The following is a 16,011-nucleotide window of genomic DNA, read 5'->3' as shown; positions in this document are numbered from 1 at the left end:
CGTCGTTTTGATCCTAAATCATCATTTTTTAGTCAATGTAAGCCTAGGAATATAATTAAAACTATTCAAGTCAAACCATTAAATCAAAACTTAGAAAATTAGAAGCAAGAGAGGATAAAAAAAGCTAAAGAACCCTAGTTCAAGAACACCACAAGCTCCAGCAATTCCAGCCCCGAAACTTAAGTATTTTTCCGTGAACTTCATCACCACGTATGTGGGATTTCACTAGTGGGTTCCTTTCACCCATTGGGTCCTTAGTTTCAGTCAAATCTTGATTCTCTTATCATGATTAAACCTAGGGTTTCTAGAACTTTGATATAACTTCTTGAATTTATTAAATATATGTTCCAAATTAGATTATCATGTTATTACTCAGATTGTCGCATGAATTTCAGAACCCTAGCTTTGTATGTCTTTAGTTCTTGAATTACACATGCTAGGTCATATATTTCAGACACTTCAGATATACACGTCTCAGTTATAAATGCATAATTACCAGATTAATTGTTGCATTCTCAGTTTGCATGTTCAGTTTCAAGCTATCCAGTATTTACAAAAATTCAAATATAATTAGTTAATTTTCAGAATTTTTTGGGAGTAGCATAATACCGAGTTTCACTAAGGTTTAGCGTACCCTATTGTCCCAGAACTACTATCCTAGTAGGTTGTAAGTCCCCTCTGTGGGCAATAAGTTTAGTTATCACGCCAGCATGCCTTTATACCTTTGGCAGGGTATATTTGGTCTTCTCGATGGGGCGTATACATCGGACTCCATATTTAGCTCATGTGGTTTTATTATCGGTTAATAGTAGCTCCCACAGTTCATTCAGACTCTCTACATTGACCATTTATGAGTATATTCAGTATTCAGTATCAGCATGTTATAAATTGGTCATTGCATCCAGTTAGATCAGAAATCAGCACATCACGTTCAGATTATTATACTTGTTTTTGTGCTTGTTCAGTTATGTTTTATTTCAGCTTTACTCTATCCTACATGCTCGATACCTTTCAAGTACTGACACATACATGTGCTACATCTTCTCGTGAAGTAGGTTTAGGTTCTCAGCATCCAGATCACACATAGATCAATTTCTCGATCTCCAGTTCAGCAGATTCGATGGTGAGTCCTCATTCGCCGAGGACAACTGTCTTGAGTTTCATTTCAGTCTTTAGTCATTTAGTTTCAGGTTTTGCTATATTTAGTAAGGGCTTGTCCCAATATTTCTAGTCTAGTTTAGAGGTTATTATCAGACATAGTTAGATTCATCTTAGCATTGAGTTAATATTTCTTTTGTATTAAACTCATTGTTTTCAAATATCTCAGTTATAGAATATGGGTTTTCCCCATCTTTTCATTTTATGTATGATTTAGCTTCCGCAATAGTTTATTATATCTAGTATTCTCATGATCATGCCAGCAGAGTTAGCTTGGGATCACTTGTGGTCCTAGGTTTCGTGTTCGCGTCTCGGGCTCGGGGCGTGACACTTCAAATACTAACGCATACGTGCTCTACATCTTCTCATAATGTAGGTTCAGGTTCTCATCATCCAGATCACACATAGATCAATTTCCTGATATCCAGTTCAGCAGATTCAGTGGTGAGTCTTCATTCTCCGAGGACAACAGTCATGAGTTTCATTTCAGTCCTTAGTCATTTAGTTTCAGTTTTTGCTAGATTTAGCTGGGGCTTGTCCCAGCTTTTCTAGTCTAGTTTAAAGGCAATTTTTCGACATAGTTAGATTCAGCTTAGTATTGAGTTAATATTTCTTTATATTAAACTCATTGTTTTCAAATATCTCAATTATAGAATATGGGTATTCCCCATCTTTTCATTTTAAAATATGATTTAGCTTCCTCATTCAGTTTATTTTCTTTAGTATGCTAATGATCATGCCAGCAGGTTAGCTTGGGATCACTTGTGGTCCTAGGTTCAGTGTCCACGTCTCGGGGGTAGCTCGGGGTGTGACACTTGATATTATGATATTTAAAATTTTTACAAGCAACTTATTTAATACAACATAATATACACTTATATTTGTAATCGTAGGGGAGGGCGTGAAAGTTTCCTTGAGATTTTTCTTCTTGGCTCAGTCAACTATACGTATAGATAGTTCATCTCATTAAGGTCTCCATCCATTCTAAGCTATCGGAAACCTTATTTTGGCCTATCATTAAAACTTGAGAAATGCAACCGAGCTAATTATTGGACAATGATTTGCAAAGACCGCGTTCATGAAGAAACTTGAGTACTTGAGGGAGTGATACTTCCATATTTGCAATGTAAATGTATTAACTCTATAAATGCATATAAAAAAGGAAAGTATGTATTTATAGAATAGCAAGCCTTTTGCAAACCTCGCCTCTTTTATAGTCACTCAACATACACATCAAAGTTGATTTTTACTATCCCCTGCCATCTTGAGCTAGGATATTTTTCCGAAGTTTATAGAAACATCAATTTGTCGAGTTGGAATCAAACACTGTTTCTAAACTTAAGAATGCTAAGATTTCTGGCTACCAAATGACACGTTTGAAGGTTGGTCTTAAGCAGAGTTTTGTAACTTTTTGTAGTGGTTCCTTGACTAGGTTGGAAACACCTTATATTTAGCTTTTGATTTACTTTGTGGTAATCTGAACAGGTAGTATTTCAAATGTTATGATGGTTGCATGGTTCCTTAGAAGGCTTTATTTCACTCTAGACATTGCATATGTACTTTGAATTTTTTGCAATTATTTTTATTTGGAACAATCGAAATTGGAAAACTTAAAAAGACCATATGTTTTCTCATTAAAAGGAGACTATCTATATTGTTCTCGATTTCCCATGCATATTTCCATTCAAAATAGATGCTACCTTACATAAACTGAAAAATACATCTATTTTATCTGACTATAAGTTAAACAAGATAGTAACGGTCATGTGTGTACCTATAAGTTGACATGTTGAGAGTATATTCTCTGATATATAATGTTACCTGAAATTTTTAATACTCTTAGATTTTTTGAAAAGTAGAAATTTTTGTTGTGCATCCACGGAAGATGGAAGAATAGGAGGCTGGGGATATGAGGTATGAATCGATCCCCCAATCTATCGATTTGACTTATAACAATCTTCATGTTTGACTTATCAATTATCTTATTTAGTTTATCAAAGTTTCGACTTAACTTAAGAAGTCGATGTGAATCGGCCTATATTAATGAGAAAAGTATCCATTCTACGTGATTTATGGTAAAAGAACTAAAAATAAGTGTAAATCACATCTATTAAAGGTTTGGCATAGGTTCCACTTAATTCTTATGCGAAAAATCTGACAAAACATATTAATCTGAAAATGGATGATCATCGCATCAATATGTGGGGAAGAGTGTCAAGTCCCACCAATTGTTTGTAAAATATTGCATCTGTATAGGGGAGGAAGAGTCTAGAGTTTTGAGAGGTTTATTGAAATCTCTAGAAGCCCTTAGATATTTCAAGAATGCTTTGGAGAATTCAAGAAGAAGGAGTAGATATTTTTCTAGGAAAGCTTTAGAATTCCCTAGAAAGTGAAGATAATTCTAGAAAGTGACCAAAGTGTAAATAATTTAGAAACTTGTAAAGTAATTATATATTACGCTTTTACCCATAGGTGTTAGTGTAAATAGAGGTGCCACACATTTGTAAATCATCGCTCAAGTTGTAAATCTTTCTTCCAAGTTATACAAGCCTTCTTCCAAACTTCTAAAATATTTCTTAGTCTTTCTTTGCATTCTATATACGATCTTGTTCTTAATGGCTTACATGAGCTCACGAGATCTTCAAAGAATTGTGAGTAAGTTGTCAAGTGCTACACGGAGCTTTTGAAAAAAACTCTAAGTTCGTGATACAAATGACCGTAAATTGTTGTATGCACATGGGCAAGGACTTCAAAGTGTTTTAATACATAAGATAGAGAAGGCAACACTTTAAAATCGTGTGTTATGTTTGCTTCAGCCACCCCTAGAAAACTGTAGCTTAAAGTCATAAAGTGGGGCCTTTTATCAAAGGCCACAATTTTTCTTAGTTTAGGTCAAATTTTCTAGGGCGGTTGTAGACATAAAATGTTGTAGTCGTTTAATAGTACTTTTCATCATATTTCATAAAAATTAATAACATTTTTCAACATATGACATAATTATATTCGATGTATATATTAAAATGTCACTATTTGAGAAACTTTTTACTATATGTCAATCAAATCAATGATATATTGCAATAAATGTAATAATATATTCAACATTTGTATAAGATGCCGCTTGCTAAAATGAATGACATTTTACAATAAATGTCACTATTTTAGTGACATTTTTTCTAAATGTCACTAAAATCAATGACATTTGTTAGTAAATGTCTCAATATATTTGACATTTATATCAAATGTCACTACTTAAGAGATATTTTTCACTTAATGTCACTAAAATCAATGACATTTTGTAATAAATGTCCAAATTTAAACAACATTTGTATGAGATGTCTCTATTTAGAGACGATTTTGCTAAAAGTCGCTAAAATCAATGACATTTTACAACTAATGTCACTATTTTAGCAACATTTTACTTAAATCAATGACATTTGTCAGTAAATGTCATAATATATTCGACATTTATATTTAATTTCACTACTTAAGCGATACTTTTTTTCTAAATATCACTAAAATTAATGACATTTTGTAGTAAATGTCATATTATATTCGACATTTATAGTAAATGTGATCATTTAAATGACATTTTCGCTAAATGTCGCTAAAACAACTATATTTTGCAATAAATGTCCTTATCATAGTGTCATTTTTGACCAAATGTCATTATTTTTACGACATTTGATATCAAATGTCGTTGTTTTTATCACATTTTGTTCCTAAACATCATAAAATTCTTTAGTTTCCAACATTTGTTTCAAATATCACCAAATTAATATCGTCGTAGGTAATTTTCTTGTAGCGATACCACCTTCAGAGAAGGCTAAATAGGAACTTGATTCTTTTGTTCTTCAAACTGCACAAAACAAATTAATGTGGGCTATACCATTAAAAACTAGACAGTAGTAGACTATAGGCACACACATGAGATATTCCTATATGGGGAATGAACAATGACTGCTGTAGCTTATTCTCAACCATCAAAACATCAAAAACATTGGAAAAAAAGCCTGTTTGACCGTATTCTGAAAACATCAGGAGTAAGAGTATTTCTAGAGTTTGCGTGTGGCAGCTATTTGGTTCTGTAGTTTGAAGCTTAAACATTCAAAATGAATTAGTATCGAAATTAAGAATTTGAAAAGTTACTAAAAGTTCAAACCACTGCTGATTGTTTATCATATATAAAGATTAACAGTTAGGATATCAATCCAAAATATTTAAATGGAGTTTCACATACTTACTGTAAACACAAACTGCAAGCCATTCATTCATTACCATTACCCAAGTACTTGTCCACCAACATTTATTGTAAACCTGCAGATAAACAAAATATAGCGCAATACAATAAGCATTTTGTTACAACTTTTGTTTCTTAATTTTTCTTTCTTCAGAAGTAGCAAGCACCAATTTTAATTTCCTGCCATCAAATGGTCTTAAATCTGTTACAACAAAGCTCTGTACAAAATTAAGTGTGAAACTTTACTTAATTTGATGTTGAAGGATATATTAATTCTAGTTTTCTATTACACCACTATATATTTTAAAGTTGAGGCTCTAATAAGAATTCAAGTAGCAATGAGATACTTCCCCTAGATCATATAGCATTTGAATCAAAAGGCTGGATAAAGCTTGTCCAGTTTATTAGAACAATAGAATAATACTAAGACTAAACTGGACCTTTGCCAATTTTAATTCGAGATTGATAAAGTAGAAAGACATAATGCTACGTGTTTAATGACTCAATGACCATCTTGAGTCATTTAAAGGTCGTAAACTTACTATGATGGTAAACCAGTCTCTTTTTGCTAATGGAGATTCTACTTTCCAGATGCATTTCTCTTCTGCAGGTTCTCTGTAAGTAGAGACAAGAAATTTATAAGAAATAATAGCATAATGTGATGAAACCATAGACACTTAACTGTGTATTGGTATTATCTCAAGTGGAAACATGAACTGAACAGAGGGACTTCCAAAAAAATGAAATTATAATATGAAAACTTGTGACATGTTTAAGACATCTACTTTCTATAAGTTTGAGAATATATCAAGATATCCTAGTTCTTACTTCAGGTTCTTGGGAGCCAACTTCTCACTCAACAAATGACATTACTTATAGAAATTGACATTCCTAAAAGGTTGAAGTGATGATTTTAAAGAATGATCAAGAAAGTTTGTTGTCTAGTGCTTAGCCTCAAATTGCAGACTTTTCTTTTTTGCACTCTTAATGAATTTAAAGAGAAGGATGCAAGGTTTACGAAAAAAACAAAATCCAAATTGTACATGCAGTAAGGAAACCGCCATTCACCCGATACTTTTATCAATTAATACAAATTATTCCAACAATAAAATGTAAACACAAGAAACACAGACTCACTATGGGCCGGAGAGACACATTGGTCATGAGTTGGAGGAGAACTAATGTCCAGGAGATGAAGAAAATATTATTAAGGCACGATGGTTGAGGATTATACAAAATGTGCATTAATATGATCCCAGGGATGCATATAACATATGAAACTGTTGCAAGTAACATCATTTGGACGTGGCTGCAAATGGTTTTATTTCCATTAGCACTTATCATCAACTATTTTAACGTTCATAGGAATTACATAAAATGTAGCATAACTTAAATTAAATGCACGGTTTTTTTGGATCTGAATTTTATCCTTTTAATAATGATTCTATTTTAATGATAATAGTACTAGCAAGACGAACCGTTCTATATATAACAGTAAATAGCATAAAAAGGGATTGGTTGTAAACCTGGCATGCAATTACAAGATGAACTACGATTATGTTGGCTATATCGAGTAGCAAATAAGGGTCGTATAATCCAAAATCAATTAGTAAAAACAGCCATAGAGCATGTAGAGAACTGTTGTTACTGATACACTAATTAGAGGTGCATTTTTCATTGTCTTGGCTTATGAGGGTGGGGATTTGATTATATCTTATATTATATAGGAAATTACCACGACATCAAGTTAAACTGCGATGAATGAATGAAAAATGATCCATATCATTACCTGAATCTACATATGAATGAGGGAGTAAGAATTGGCAAAAGAAATAGTTTCAAGTGCTTTCGAAGTTCTCCAAACTTTTTGCATTTCAGTGACAATTCCAATGCTAACTCCATTTCAACTTCCTCAAATTTTGAGTTTCTTCAAATAAAAAAGGTAAATAAAAGTTAGAACTTGAAATGTTTCTCGGACCCTCAAAAAATGTTGCAATAGTAGGTTAGAAGGTCACAAACCTGCTATTTGAGCAATGCCTAAACATAGACCGATCGTCGAGTAAGTGAAAGACATTACAACAACAACGATTGAAAGTCATCAAATTTGATCAAAATCTGGAATTTGTAAGAAATTAGATTTCTATTACTCCAAATATGATGTAATAAGTAACAAAGAGAATTAAATCATAAGAATAATACCATCAATCCAACCAAGTTGAGATACAACAAGCCAAAGATAAAACGCTTGAACCAATAACAACAATTATGATATGAGCACTTGCAGCCTAAACAGTCCTTGTACAATTTACAACAACAAAAAAATCAACAACAGAATTTGGGTTAGAAAAAAAAATTAGAAAAACAATCATGTCAAATACCTCTTAGATGTCGACACTACTTTATTAAATCAAGAGAATATTTATTTAATTTAACAATGTGTGTGAGGATAGACCAGTACATCCTTCTTTGGTAAAACATAATTAATATGTGCAATCACTTGGTAAAATATGTGGTCGACATGACTAGACATTTTGATTTTGTTAAAGTAAATCTCGGCCCTAAAAGTAGTCATTTGAACTAATCATAAAACTCTTATATATTAAAAAATTGAACGAGACAGTTTACAGGCTAGACATTTATCACTGGAAGAAACTGTTCGCCCACCAAACATGTTATTCACAATTAAATGTGATAAACACTAAATATTTGTTTGAGTCTTATGTATTCAATGTTGTGAGCATTTTGTACTTATACTTTGTCGTCCATCCCACTAAGACACACTTCTTCACCTGCTCTACAGGGCTGCAGTACTACACAAATTCAATTTACCAAGGAACCGAAAACCTTCAAGTACTATCACCTGCAATACAGGCCTGCACTACTCAAACACTCAGACTATGCAACATCTTATTCTTATTCACCAACTTACCAACTAGACAAGCATATCACTTCAACAAATACTAGCAATGCAGAATATGAATCAAGATAATGAAGAATGATGGAGAAGAGAAGACAACACTATGGACGACGAAGTGGTTCCTAAAGCAGTCTCGATAGACACATCTTTCCCTTCACATCAGAGTAGTCCATTAGAAATGTATGTGACAGACTTTGGGGAAGACGTTCCAAGAATTCTTGAATAACCAGTCTAGAACCTATGGATAAGGAACTCACAGATGATAGAGATGCCCGAAATGTAGAAAAGAGGTTCTCAAACTAAGTCAGCAAGGATGTAATCGAAACTTCTCTCAACTTGTGATTCTAAGACTCACTAGACCTAAAAAAATATGTGGTGATTTTTGTTCCTACAATCTGAAAAATAAATTTTCCACAAATAGAGGAGATATTTTACACTCTTTAGAATGAAAACCTGGAGATATCATTAGAACCAGGAGGGAGCTCAACTTTGAATGAGGAACTATCAATGAACAACAAGAAGCTAGAATCCAAAAAATTAACAAAACAAGAAAATCAAAATACAATACCACAAAATAGACCCTGATAAAACAAATTCAAACTTTTAAAGGTAGAAATTTCTATCTAATTAACCCCAACCGACAAAACCTGATGAAACTTTAGGATATCATCTTTCATGTTCTGTTTATTAATTTAAGGAAAATTTAGTCGTACGCTATGAACTCATTTATCCACAATTTTCAAGAAATTATTGAACTTTCTCATTCACTCCACCAGTATAGTCTCTAGGAATTCTCATGCTTCCATCCAGTGGTGGAGTCAGAAATTTCTTAAAGGGTGTCCAAAATTAGTAACTTGTTATGTTTAAAGTGTCCAAAATGGGTTATTTAACCATTTTGTATATCATTTTACTTGTATATATGTTAATTTTTTTTCAACGAAGGATGTCCAATTTTACCCCCTTGACTGTATGTGGCTACGCCACCGCTTCCACCATTTTCCCAGAAAATTGAGTCAATTGTCTCCGCCAGATGTCTCACCCCTCTGTTTATCTTTTCATTTCATGGCCAATATAGGTGAAAAATGATAAAAGCATAGGGGATTTTTGTAGGTCGACGACCACAAAGAGAAACTCATGAATGGAGCTAAAAGATCTTCCAATATGGAATTTTTGTTTCTCAAAATATAGTGAAAATCAGACAAGTATTTTGAAATCATTATTCAATTGTTTTGTGAAAAATAAACACTTTCTGTTTTTTATCAACAAGTATTTGTTAATTTCGATAGAAAAACTATTTTTACAAAAGCCTTGAAAAATTTCAGATCTAGGGCAAATATAATCTCTTTTAGAGACTTGAAAAGATCTTTTTATTTTTTATCAAATTTCTTTTTTTTACCAAATAAAAATGGAAGGAAGACTTAAATCTGTCGGAGGGAATATAAATGTTTTAGTGAAAATTACAAGGCCACACTTGGTAAGTGTTATTATAATTATAAAAAAGCACACTTTAAAAGTGTATTCATATATATAAATACTAGACAGGGATGGCCCATGCAAGCACGGGCCCAATGTTAAAAAAATTTTTGTGTGTCTAATACAACACATAGACATAGTAAATTTAACTCCTCCAATTAGCCACAATAGAGGAGGAGAACTATTAACATTGAATTATACTCTTATTGTACTGTCCAGGTAAACTAATAGACAAAAAAAAACTAAGAAGGTTCCACTATCCTTGACCACATCTTCAAGAAATACGCCAATCGTGATTAAGCAATAGATTACTCTCTTCCAAACCAAACAGTCAATGGCTGCATTATACTTTGCTCTCCCTGACGTCACCTGGAAGTTTGTTTTAGCAGTTTGCTTTGGCACTGGAATTTTAATAACTACTCCAAGAGCAAACATTTTTGCACCAAACACACTCTTAACCTGAAAAACAATCAAAGTTAGCAACAGTAAATCATATAAGCACAAATTGATGTTTACAATCAAAATTCATTCAATATCAAACCTTAACATTCACTTCCATACGTGTACGGCCTAATTCTTTGATAGTTGGTAATACACGGAAAGGAAGATTTACTCCATCAGTGATGCGGTACCTGAAGATAAACAGTTAAACAAAATCAGGCACTATCATACAAAGTATGTTCATGATCTGAACATGTTACCAGTTTCAAAAAAAATAAGTAGATATAATCTTATCCTCTTACAAATCAAGGGGCTTACATATTTTGAGCTTAAAAAGTCAAGATACAATTTCTATACTCTGGTCATCATCACTTTCCAAGTAAACAACAACATACCCAGGGACCAATGTAGTCCCACAAAGAGGTATCTGGGAAAGGTAGAATGTACACCAGACTTACCCTTGCCTCAGAGTTGACACTTGCTCCATCACTTCAAAGGTTACACTATTTCAATTTATATTGCACAGAGAAATTCTAGATTTTTTTCCAGTACTTCTTTCGAATGAGTATCTTGATAAATTTCTCAAGCAGTTCCATTAATACTGCAACTTTTTGACAACTTACTAAGTTAAGAGTTTGGAACACACGTTATGACTTATGAGTGGGAACATGCACAAATTGATTCATCAGGATGCTTGAATATCCAATATAAAATTCTTGAATACATAAAACATGAGAGAGAGTTCAAAAAGGTTGCGAATCAAAAAGGATGAGTTAGATGATCTAAAAGATGAGAAAAGTGATTAAGTCAATTGAGACTCAGGATCCTTCTGATCTGCCTAATTCTTATGATGTTCTCAAACTACACAAGAAACCATAGAGTATTAGGTTCTATCATCACCGCCTAACAGGTTCAAATTGTAGGATGAAATATATGGCAACACAAATGTCTACTTGGGATTTGTGACCAACACCCGATTCGCCAAAACTACCTAAAACACACAGCTACTTAAATTAAGCATGTGTTTTAATGCCGTAGTAAGGTTTCTCTATTCTCAACAGTTCCAACCAAAGACAATTAAAAAAGGCATCTTTTAATCAATACTTAGATGTTCTACTGCCAATTCTTACCAATAGTATAGTATTTCTTCTGTTCAGTTCTTTTTGTCACTGCCTTCATTTTTCTCCTCATAGTATGATTATAAAGTTACTCGCTTTATGCAATTTAAGGAAAGCAAAAAAATGTAATTCATCTAGCAACTAATGGAGCACACAAAAAGGATTCAAAGAAAAAGATTTTATTTAATTGCAGTTCGTAAACCTATACAACAAGAATTATTCCTCAATTGGCAAACCTTGAAATAAAAATCTCAAACTCCTAACAAATATAGAAACTAAAAGGCCATAAGAAGAGCATCAATAAACATAGTCATGGCAGCACAATATCAATATAAAAATATTTTACACTTTCAATGAGTGAGGAACCATACATATAATAAAGTCAAAGTGATAAACGGAGAGATGACAAACCTCACATAGCAAGTAGAGTCAGGGGCACGAACAATACAAACACTCCATTGTTAATCCTTCAGAACAGGACTCTTACAACACATCTCATCGCATTGTCCAAACCTACACATACCCTCTCATTTTTTGTTCTACCTTAATTAAATAGAGAAACATTAGGATTTCAAGTTCAATAAAAGATGTTTACAAACCATGAATTACTTTAACAAATAAATGTCTCAGTGATATATTTTTCCTTCAATATTCTAAAGGGATGAAACTTTATGGATGTCCTGAAAATATGGAACAAAAATTAATTGTTTGTTCGCCAACTAATAATATTCCTAAAAACAACTCACAATAATATGAATTAAGTATTTTTGTGCCAAAAAGAGGAGCAACTATTATGCTTTTAATTATTCAAGAGCATGGATAATAACACTGATGCAAGGAACAAAAAAATGTGGGCTAGATTATTTATGCAAGGACAAATAATGATGTTGCGTTCTACAAAGGGGTGTTCATTTTTCTATTTTAGCATATTATTCTCATTCCTTTTGAGAAGCCAACAAAAGCCATGACTTGCTTGGTTCATTTTTGAGTATTTCTAGCCTTTTCATTTCCCACATGATGAACATGTTGTAACTTTCTCCTACTAAGCTAAGCAGATAATATATAAATTTAACAATATAAAATATAGAATTACCATTCAATTTCTAGAATAGGGACAACTGCTAAGCTTCTTTGAACTATTAGTCCACAAACTACGCATAGCATAAAAAATGATAGCAATTAACACTTAACAATTAATATCCAAATAGCAAATAAAAAATAGAAAAAAAAAGTAAAAGAGGAAAATAAAGGATGCATTTTTTACAAAACCTGAAAATTAATATGGACAACTATACAAAAAATTATGTTAATTTAATCAAAAGTCATAAGAAACCTTGCCTGTAACTTCATCTACTTCTGGTATTACTATATGACAGACTGCTAACAAACGGAAGAACTTTTGTATTACATCTGAATGAGGATCAAAAAGCCAACTCGCATTCATGATTCTTTCGTCTTCAAAATTGAAACCTTTAACAGTGGACTTCCTAGAAGTAACAACACCATCCTCACCATGATCATTACTTTTTGCCATCAGTGGAGATCCATTCCTCTTAGCCATGGCCTTTTCAACTTCTGTAATACCACGTCCATAAGCAGTACCAGCCACGGAGCACTTGACAAACTCTATTGAATTACAAGTCAGTGTGCCAGTTTTATCAGAAAGTATTGTGTCAACCTGGCCGAGTTCCTCGGTAATATTTGAGGTGCGGGCATGTGCTGGTTTATCAGTTTCTTCATAGTACATAACTATATTTTAGGCTAGTCAGAAATTATAAGCTGAGAATGAAGATGAAAACATTATACACTTCATTTTCTTCTTCTTTTTAATCTTCCATTAGCAGCTTTTTTGTATGATTAATCTCTCTTTCTCTTCTTCTTTTTCCCCTTTTTGGTGGAGGTAGAGGGAATTGGTGCATTGGGTGTGTTTATATGCTAAGAAAGCAGTTTGATTAGATGCAAAATGTTATCTTTAGTTGATTTTTCTATGTATTTTTTTTCATAGTTTGCTTGATTACAAATATGCCTGAGCAAATTGTTATTGATTAGGGATAACACACTCTGTTTGACAGAGTTCTAGGGTCTTAGTCGTATCCATTATCTGTATATATGTGATGAAGTTACGTTCTATTAAAATGTCTTTCTGAAATTTGGTTAGCAATTTCACATAAAGATAATGACTAATGACACTAAAAAAAATTGCACATTGCCTCTTATTTTTTTGGGTTGGCTCTAATTCGACAACAATAAATCCCATTAGGTGTAGGATGTACACAAACCTTTATGCCTATCTCGTGGAGATAGAGATAGGGAGGTTGTTTCCGATAAAGAAATCATTAAGAAATCATTACATAACTTGAATTCTGGTTTCTGAATATTGATTTTGCTTGTGACATAATCTATTGAATGTGTTTAGCAAATGTGTTTAGCAACTTTGAGGCAGGGGCTAACCTCCGTGTATAACCCTAGACCCCTTACAAAACTATCTATTTCTATTTTGTTTTACCAACAATGCAGCTCGGAAGAGTTTGCATATGACCGATTATTCTATTAGGTATTTGTTCTCTCCCTCTCTCACTAGCCTATGTAGTATGTACAAACTCTGCCATCAAAAGCTTAGACAAATGGATTCAGTTAAAGTTGGTTTTCTTCTATAGTCCCAAGTCTTGGTAGATAAAGTTATCGAGTAACCATATCTGTGTTGATGAAAGGTAGTAGGCATATGGGCAACATTTTGATATTAAGATTGAGTGATATTCCTTCTCAACTATAGGCGTTTACTGTGAGCTAGAGCGCCAAGGGAAGCTTTCTAGCCTGAGAGTTGTGGGCTCTTTCTGTAGAATTATGCTTACAGGAGAAGGATATTGTTTACGGTGAAAGCATCTTTTGAATGAAAATACTGACATGTACATTCAAACTAGGGTGATATGAATTTTATAGTGCATGTGCTGGTGGTTGAAGCAGATAACTTGATGAAAATAGTAGTTGAGGTACATGTAAATTGCTGGACATTACTGTCACCTCATAGGTCTTTTTGCCACTTTAGATAATATCAACATGCAGATACTTATATTTCACGCATCGATGGTGTTGTGATATGCAGCAGTAACTTTAGAAAAAGAAAGGAAAGGCACATTACCCATGTCTTCTCGCCTTTCCAGTAGCTTGCCTCTGTTGATCACCTTTTTTAACATTGTTTGCCATACCCAAACACCTCTAATTCTAGAAAGCTTTAAAGTCTCTAAAGTTTGCATCTTCATGCAAGGATGAAGTAACCTCCAATGCCTGTTTAAGCTTCAAATTAGTAAAAGAAAACCAAAAGTTACTGCATGTGAAAATACATAGGTTTTTCATACATAAAGAAAAGAATACAACCAAAAATTTGAAAGAGGAATTCAAAAAACGCCCAAATGGATTAACATTATTGGGATTTTTGTAACATGGAACTAGAATCACATACCCAAATCAAATTTGGGTATCACATACCAAAATGAAATTTAGGTATATTCACCCACCTAAATCAATCTGAATGAGCCAACCAAAAGGATAATCCAACATCAATAACAATTCCAAATGAAAAAATAAGTGAAAATTTTACACACCCAGATCAAATTTAAAACTTGAACATCAATTGAAAGGAAGATGAAGGAAAAAGAAAGCTTAATTGAGACATGTAAAACATTACATGGAGAAGGCTTGAGAACGCTGAAGAACAAATCCAAAATCTATAACAAACCTAAATGGAAAAATAAGTAAACATTCACACACCCTAATCAAATTTGGGACTTGGACTTTGTCAAAAAGAAAGATGGCACCAAAACAAAAATACAAAATTGAAAATGAAAGAACCTTACCTGGATAATGTTGATCCACAGATGGTGGAACATAAATGAAGGAGATACAGATACAGAGAGAATAGAGTAATGTGTACATTGGTATCGTAAGATGAAGACACGTAGGGAACTGAGAAGAGAGAACTGATGACACAGGAAGAAGACACGTACTCTTAATAGAGAACTGAAAAGACACAAATACCTTAAAAGCAATGAAGCAAGCATGTTGAAACATGCCTTTTCTAATATAAGAGAAATGTGTGACCAATTATATAATGATATGAAAACACTTATAAAGTGTAGCCTTTAAAGAGAAGGTTTTACAAGTGGTTTTAATACTACCTTCGTCAAAAGTCAAAACTTAAGGCTACACTTTAAAAGTGTAACCTTAAAAGTCTTAGCCAACACTTTGCAAACGTTATCTTGATTTAGTGTGGTTTTAGGCCGAAAATGGTGTAGTGAGGATGAAAGAGTTGTTTAATAGAAGTTTCAAAAGTTGCAAAAGAAATAGGTTGTCTAGAAAATTGAATAACGGGGAGAATTTTTAGCATGAGTAAAAATACTGAAGAATAAGATGAAAAGTGATGTTCAGTCCACATTTTATAAGGGTAGCAAACACTGAGCCTAAATGACTATACCTTAACACTAAGCCCTGTCACGAGCTTTGAAAAACCTTTTTAATCTTGAGCAAGCTGAAAAGAATGTTGATCGGAAAACAAGGGAAAACATATTGGCGAAGTCATGCATGTGTGCATCTTTTTGAGTGTGAGAACTGTATGTGATTTTGAAACTACAAATTGTTTATGAATTTTGCATTAATACGGAATTATCTTT

The 16,011-nt window shown here is 33.0% G+C and overlaps 1 long non-coding RNA gene across 1 annotated transcript; it reads right to left on the bottom strand.

Moving 5' to 3' along the window:
- Positions 1 to 10,099: 10,099 nt before the first annotated feature.
- On the bottom strand, positions 10,100 to 10,480 carry LOC109119114 (uncharacterized). The gene is made up of 2 exons (XR_003244603.2): positions 10,327 to 10,480; positions 10,100 to 10,244 (listed from the first exon to the last, which is right to left on the bottom strand). It is a non-coding gene; the product is annotated as an uncharacterized lncRNA (long non-coding RNA).
- Between the last annotated feature and the right edge of the window lie 5,531 nt (positions 10,481 to 16,011).

The sequence above is a fragment of the Solanum lycopersicum genome, chromosome 12 (assembly GCF_036512215.1).
Source record: "Solanum lycopersicum chromosome 12, SLM_r2.1".
In the NCBI taxonomy this organism is placed as follows: Eukaryota; Viridiplantae; Streptophyta; class Magnoliopsida; order Solanales; family Solanaceae; genus Solanum; species Solanum lycopersicum.
Note: the sequence above shows the minus strand (reverse complement) of the source record. Positions and strands in the feature narration are given on the sequence as shown.